This window comes from Triticum urartu, chromosome 4 (assembly GCF_003073215.2).
Source record: "Triticum urartu cultivar G1812 chromosome 4, Tu2.1, whole genome shotgun sequence".
Classification (NCBI taxonomy): domain Eukaryota; kingdom Viridiplantae; phylum Streptophyta; class Magnoliopsida; order Poales; family Poaceae; genus Triticum; species Triticum urartu.
This window is the reverse complement of record NC_053025.1, coordinates 387,989,836-387,997,253: the sequence shown is the minus strand read 5'-3', so window position 1 is coordinate 387,997,253 and position 7,418 is coordinate 387,989,836.

Here is a 7,418-nt window from a genome sequence, read left to right as displayed (position 1 = left end):
GCCGAAATGCAAAACGGACAACGGGGAAAATGCTCGGATGCATGAGACGAACACGTATGCAAATGCAATGCACATGATGACATGATATGAGATGCATGGCAACAACAACAACACACGGAGACAAAAACCCGAACCCAAGGAAATAAAATAACTTAGCGCCGGAAACGGCAAGAGTTGGAGTACATAATAGGTAAATCACCTCCGGGCTGTTACAACACTCCACCACTATGAAAGGATCTCGTCCCGAGATCTAGGACTGGAAGAATGCCGGGTACTCAGAATGGAGGTGATCCTCGCGTTCCCAGGTGGCTTCACGGTCGGAATGGTGTGACCACTTGACTTTGAGGAATTTGATTGACTTATTGTGAGTCTTGCGTTCAGTCTCTTCAAGAATAGCAACGAGGTGCTCACGATAAGAGAGATCTTCTTGGAGATCAATGTCTTCAAAAAGTTGACAGTGCGGTCAGGAGTCTTGAAGCACTTGCGGAGCTGAGAGACATGGAACATGTCGTGCACATTTGCAAAGTTTGAAGGAAGCTCGAGTTGATAGGCGAGATCGCCTCTCTTGCTGACGATCTTGAAAGGACCCCTGTATCTAGGGGCAAGCTTCCCTTTGATACCGAAGTGACGAGTACCTTTCATTGGAGAGACGCGGAGGTAAACATGATCTCCGATCTCGAAAGCCAAATCACGGTGCTTACTACCATAGTAGCTCTTCTGGCGTGATTGCGCTGCTTTGAGGTTATCTCGAATGACTTTACACATTTCCTCTGCCTCTGTGATTAAGTCATTTCCCAGAAGTTGACGTTCACCAGTTTCAGACCAGATGAGAGGAGTACGACACTTCCTGCCATACAGAATTTCGAATGGGGCCTTGCTCGAACTTGCTTGAAAACTGTTGTTGTAGGAGAATTTAGCATATGGAAGACAATCTTCCCACTTCATGCCGAAGGAGATCACACAAGCCCTGAGCATATCTTCAAGAATCTGATTGACACGCTTGACTTGACCGCTAGTTTGAGGATGGAAAGCTGTGCTGAAGCGGATGTTGGTGCCCCTGGCCTTCTGAAAAGAATCCCAAAACTTGGAGGTAAAGATGCTGCCATGGTCTGAAGAGATCACCTGAGGAATACCGTGCAGAGAGACAATCTGAGAGGTATACAGCTCCGCCAATTGAGCTGCAGTGATAGACTCTTTGATAGGCAGAAAGTGAGCCACTTTAGTGAGTTTGTCGATGACAACGAATATAGCATCATTGCCACGCTTGGACTTTGGAAACCCAGTCACGAAGTCCATCTCAATGTGGTCAAACTTCCATTCTGGAATGGCAAGAGGTTGGTGGAGACCAGCTGGCCTTTGGTGTTCTACCTTCACTCTTCTGCAGATATCACACTCATTCACGAACTGAGCAATCTCGCGCTTCATCCGAGTCCACCAATAAGCCTGCTTGAGGTCCTGATACATCTTCGTACTCCCAGGGTGGATGGAGAGGAGAGAATTGTGAGCCTCATTCATGATTACTTTACAAAGATCACCTTTGGGCACAACAATATGATCCTCGAAGAAGAGAGTATCCTTGTCATCAAGGCGGTAGCACTTGTACTTGGGTTGACTCTTGGCAATCCCAATTTTCACCTTCTTCACCATAGCATCAAGAAGTTGAGCCTCGCGAATCTGGTCTTCCATGTAGGAGAGACTTGAAGGTTGGCGAGGAAACCTTGAGGAACAACTTGCAGATTAAGTTTGCGGAAAGCTTCACAAAGCTCGGGTTGATAAGGCTTGAGAATCAGACTGTTGCAGTAAGCCTTCCTACTCAAAGCGTCAGCAATCACATTGGCCTTGCCTGGAGTATACTCGATACTTAGATTATACTCTTGAATCATTTTAACCCAACGAGTCTGCCTGAGGCCGAGATTAGGCTGCGTGAAGATGTACTTGAGACTCTTGTGGTCAGTGAAGATGTCCACTTTTCTTCCCAATAAGAGATGTCTCCAAGTCAAAAGAGCATGCACAACTGCCGCCAACTCGAGGTCATGAGTGGGGTAGTTCTTCTCATTGGGCTTCAATTGGGGAGAGGTATAAGCCATAACTTTCTTCTCTTGCATCAACACTGCACCAAGACCTTGAAGAGAGGCATCGCAGAAGACCTCGAACGGTTTGGATTCATCGGGAGGAGTCAGAACTGGAGCAGTGACCAATTTCTCTTTCAAAGTGTTGAAAGCGATGTCACATTCCAGAGACCAAACGTACTTGGCGTGCTTCTGGAGAAGGTTTGAAAGAGGCTTCGTGATCTTTGAAAAGTTCTCAACGAACCTTCGACAGTAGCTTGTGAGACCGAGGAAGCTACGGAGTTGCTTCACGTTCTGAGGTGGTTCCCAATTCACAATTGCAGACACCTTCTCAGGATTCACCGCAATGCCCTTGGCAGAGATGATATGCCCAAGATATAGAACCTCATCGAGCCAAAACTCGCACTTTGAGAACTTGGCGTAGAACTGATGTTCCCTGAGCTTATCGAGCACCAAACGCAAGTGCTTGGCATGATCTTCCTTGTTCTTCGAAAAGACCAGAATGTCGTCGAGATAGACCAAAACAAAGTCATTTGTGTAGGCATTGAAGATGAAGTTCATCATGCGAGAGAAAGTCGGAGGAGCGTTGACGAGGCCAAAAGACATGACAGTGTATTCATATGAACCATAGCTTGTCTTGAAAGCCGTCTTGGGAATATCTTGCTCACGGATTCGAATCTGGTGATAACCCAGACGTAGATCAAGCTTGGAGAATACTTGGGCACCTTTGAGTTGTTCGAACAGCTCATTGATGTTGGGCAGTGGGTACTTGTTCTTGATAGTCTTCTTGTTCAATGGACGGTAGTCAACACAAAGTCGGTCCGTTCCATCCTTCTTCTTCACAAAAAGTACTCCACAACCCTACGGAGAAGAACTAGGTTGGATGAGACCCATTCGCTCTTGAATGTCGAGTTGCTTCTTCAGCTCCTTCAACTCTTCAGGTCCGAGCTTGTAAGGACGCTTGCAAACCGGTTCCGTGCCGGGCTCAAGATCGATGACGAATTCAACTGGCCGGTGCGGAGGCATTCCTGGAAGCTCTTCTGGAAAGACGTCTTGATATTCGCAAACAACTGGAATTTGAGAGATAGCATCCTGTTCACCCTTCTCATTGAGAGAAAATAGACGGATTGTATCATCACGGGCGGCAAAGACAATTACATCCTCAGACGAATGAGTCAATTGAATCTGCCTGGCTGCACAATCAAGCTGAGCCTTGTGCTTAGAAAGCCAATCCATTCCGAGAATAAGATCAATATCCGAGTTACCAAGGACCATTGGGGAAGAAAGGAACTTGTAGTCGCCCAAGGTGATAGTAACATCTGGAACCTCCAGACTTGCACTCAAGCGTTTGCCAGGAGAAATGATGTCCATTTGTTTGCCCAAATGAGAAGAAACGAATTCATGCTTGGCGAAAAATGGCTTTGACATGAAACAATGCAATGCACCAGTATCAAAAAGTACTTTTGCAGGAACATCGTTAATAGGAAGGTTACCCATGATGACATCTGACGAGTCCTCTGCCTGAGCTGCATTCAGCAAGTTGACCTTGGTGTGCTTGGGGTTATGCTTGACCATAGCTGTACTTGCCGATCTCACAGGAGGAGGAGGAGGGAGACGCCTCTGATTGAAGCATTTGTTCTCATAGTGACCCTTCTGTTGGCACTTGTTGCACGTGACCTCTGAAAGCGGATGGTGATACGGAGCACTCGATCTTGAAGCTTGAGAGGGAGTCTTGTTCTGAAGGCCGGGGTTGGGGGGGGGGGAAGATCCACTGCCACCTTTGCTCTTCTGATACGGCTGCCGGAACGGAGGAGGAGGAAGCCAATACTTCTGCTGCTTGGCCACTTGAGTAGAGGAAGAAAGAGTAGCATCTCTGACTCGCTTCTTGGAAGCATCACACTTCAGTTGAGCAGCCTCTTGCTTCAATGCCATGTTGTAGAACTCATCGTACCTCAAGGGCTCAAAGAGAATAAGGGCTAGCTGGATTTCTTCTCTGAGGCCACCCCTGAACTGGTATATCATGCTGTTCTCATCAGGGACGTCCTGCTTAGCAAAGCGGGCGAGCTTCTGAAACAACTTGTTGTAGTCATATATAGACATAGAGCCTTGCTTTAGTTTGCGAAATTCCTCACGCTTGCTTTCAACCACGCTCTGAGGAATATGATGAGCTTTGAAGTCTTGATGGAATTCATCCCAGGTAATCACACGGCCTCCTCTGGAATCTTTCTACTACTGGAACCATTCTTCAGCTTGGTCTTTGAGTTGGAAGGAAGCGAACTTGACAAAGTCCTCAGGCTTGACGTTACTGCACTCGAAATGCTTGCATAGGTCCATGAGCCAATCGTCAGAATCAGTTGCCTCAACACAATTGCTGAAGGTCTTTGGTTGGTTAGCAAGGAACTAGTTGAGTGTAGCAAAGTGATTCTGATTGTTGCCCTGGTTGCCTTGAAGAGGTTGACATCCATTAGCACATTGATAGATAAAATTGAAGCTGAATCCAACGGGTTGAAATTGCAACATATAGTCTTCACATCTGAACAAAATGAACGAATGCATTCCACTTGAAATGGTCACATATCCATAAATTGAGAAGCCACTTAGAATTTAGGTAGAGGAATAAATCAACAAGGTACGAAACAAGAACGAATACTCGATAAAGATCACCCAATCTCAAACCAAATATCCGTGGAAGAAGAACTATAGCTACAAGAATTCCCACCTATGAAACTCCCGAACCTTTCCGGTTATGCAATCAGGTGTTGGGGATACAGGGGAAGCATAATATCTCACCCAAATCTAGCAAATCCTACATCCAGCTGTATCCATCCTTCAACACATAACCGAGAAAAGCTTTGGAAACCATCTACCTCAACCTTCGAAAAGCATCCGTTATACAAGTTATGGCAATACTCCCGAACTCCCGCCCCAGTACTGGGTGGCGTCGAGGTTATCTCACCAACAACTGCATAACAGAGATTTTCGATGTCGGCGAACTAAACTCAGGTATTCCAGAACTGCAACGATAAATTTGTGATGACAAAACCTTGGAGCTCAACTCCCCGGGACACTGCCACAACCCCTAAATGATAGGAGGCACCAAGAACAATGTTCTCGTCACAAATCGATCGGAACGATTCCAAGATACCCGCGTGATCCTAATTTTTTTAGTGAAATTTGAGAAGAGCAGAGTCAAAACTCTACGTCAGGATGCCTTACCAGAGCGATGAAGGGACTGGGAGTAAAAAGAATTCCTAAACTCTCCGATATATAATTCCTAAATGACTCAAAACATTTTTTCTAGACTCAACAATGGCTGCTAATTCGACCAATTAGTGGGGGCTCCTAAGGTCGGGGAAGGCTCTGATTACCAACTTGTAACGCCCTCGATGCGGCTATATCTCCTACGTGTCAAAGCACGACTTAGAGGCATAACCACATTGAAAGCAATGTCGCAAGTAAGGCAATCTTCACAACATCCCATGTAAATAGATAATAAAAGGGAAGGTACATAGTTGGCTTCCAGTTGCCACGTCACACAAAGTACATAAATAGCATTACATCAACCAATACAATCATGGTCCGACTACGGTACCAAAATAAAAGATCAACCCCAACATGCGACATGGTCCCGATCGCCCCAACTGGGCACCACTACTGATCATCAGGGAAAGACACATAGTAACGGCGTGAGTCCTCGTCGAACTCCCACTTGAGCTCAAGCGGATCATCTGGAACGTAGTCATTAGGCCCTGCATCTGGTTTGGAAGTAATCTGTGAGCCACGGGGACTCAGCAATCTCGCACCCTCGCGATCAAGACTATTTAAGCTTAATAAGAAAGGCAAGGTAATATGTGGAGCTGCAGCAAGCGACTAGCATATATGGTGGCTAACCTGTTCGCAAAAGAGAGCGAGAAGAGAAGGAAAAACACGAACGAAGAACTATAGAACATCCCGCGGCAAACATTACTCCAACACCGTGTTCACTTCCCGGACTCCGCCGAGAAGAGACCATCACGGTAACACACGCAGTTGATTCATTTTACTTAAGTTAAGGTTCAAGTTATCTACAACCAGACATTAACAAATTCCCATCTGCCCATAACCGCGGGCACGGCTTTCGAAAGTTCAAATCCCTGCACGGGAGTCCCAACTTAGCCCATGACAAGCTCTCACGGTCAACGAAGGATAAACCTTCTCCTGAGACATTCCGATCAGTCTCGGCATCCCAGTTCTACAAGACAACTTCAACAAAGACAAAACAAGTCCAACAACACCGCCCGAATGTGCCGACAAATCCCGATAGGAGTTGCACATATCTCGTTCTCAGGGCACACTCAGAAAGGTCAAGCTACGAGTAAAACCAACCCTCGAGTTTCCCTGAGGTGGCCCCGCAGGCTGCCCGGTTCGGACCAACACTCAAAGGAGCACTGGCCCGGGGGGGTTTAAATAAAGATGACCCTCGGGCTACGGAAACCCAAGGGAAAAAGAGGCTAGGTGGAAAATTGTAAAACCAAGGTTGGGCAATGCTGGAGGAGTTTTATTCAAGGCGAACTGTCAAGGTGTTCCCATTATCACCCAACCGCGTAAGGAACGCAAAACCCGGGAACATAACACCGATATGACGGAAACTAGGGCGGAAAGAGTGGAACAAAACACTAGGCATAAGGCCGAGCCTTCCACCCTTTACCAAGTATATAGGTGCATTAAGATAACAAGATAATATAATGATATCCCAAAAAGAAAATAATGTTCCAACAAGGAACGGTCTCCAATCTTCACCTGCAACTAGCAACGCTATAAGAGGGGCTGAGCAAAGCGGTAACATAGCCAACCAACGGTTTGCTAGGACATGGTGGGTTATAGGTTTGCCATGGCAATTTGGGAGGCATGATAAGAAAGTGGTAGGCATCGTAGCATAGGCATAGCAAAAGAGCGAGCATCTAGCAAAGCAAAGATAGAAGTGATTTCGAGGGTATGATCATCTTGCCTGCAAAGTTGTCAGAGTTGACTGGATCCTCGAAAGCAAACTCAATGGGCTCCTTGTTAGCGAACTTGTCTCCCGGCTCTACCCAAACAAGGCAAACAAACAAAAAGGACACAATCAACCACGTGCAAAGCTCAAACAACATGATGCAAACATGGTATGCTATGCGGGATGCGATATGTGATGCATATGCAAGATTTGGCAAGGAATGAAAGAACCTGGCCTCAACTTGGAAAACCAAGTGTGCCACTAGAAAGGTGAGGTGATTTCGGTTGAAATCGATATAAAGATCACCGGAATCGGATGCACGGTTTGGAAATGGCAAGCAAATCAAATATGGCACCGGTCTGCGATAAAAAAACAAG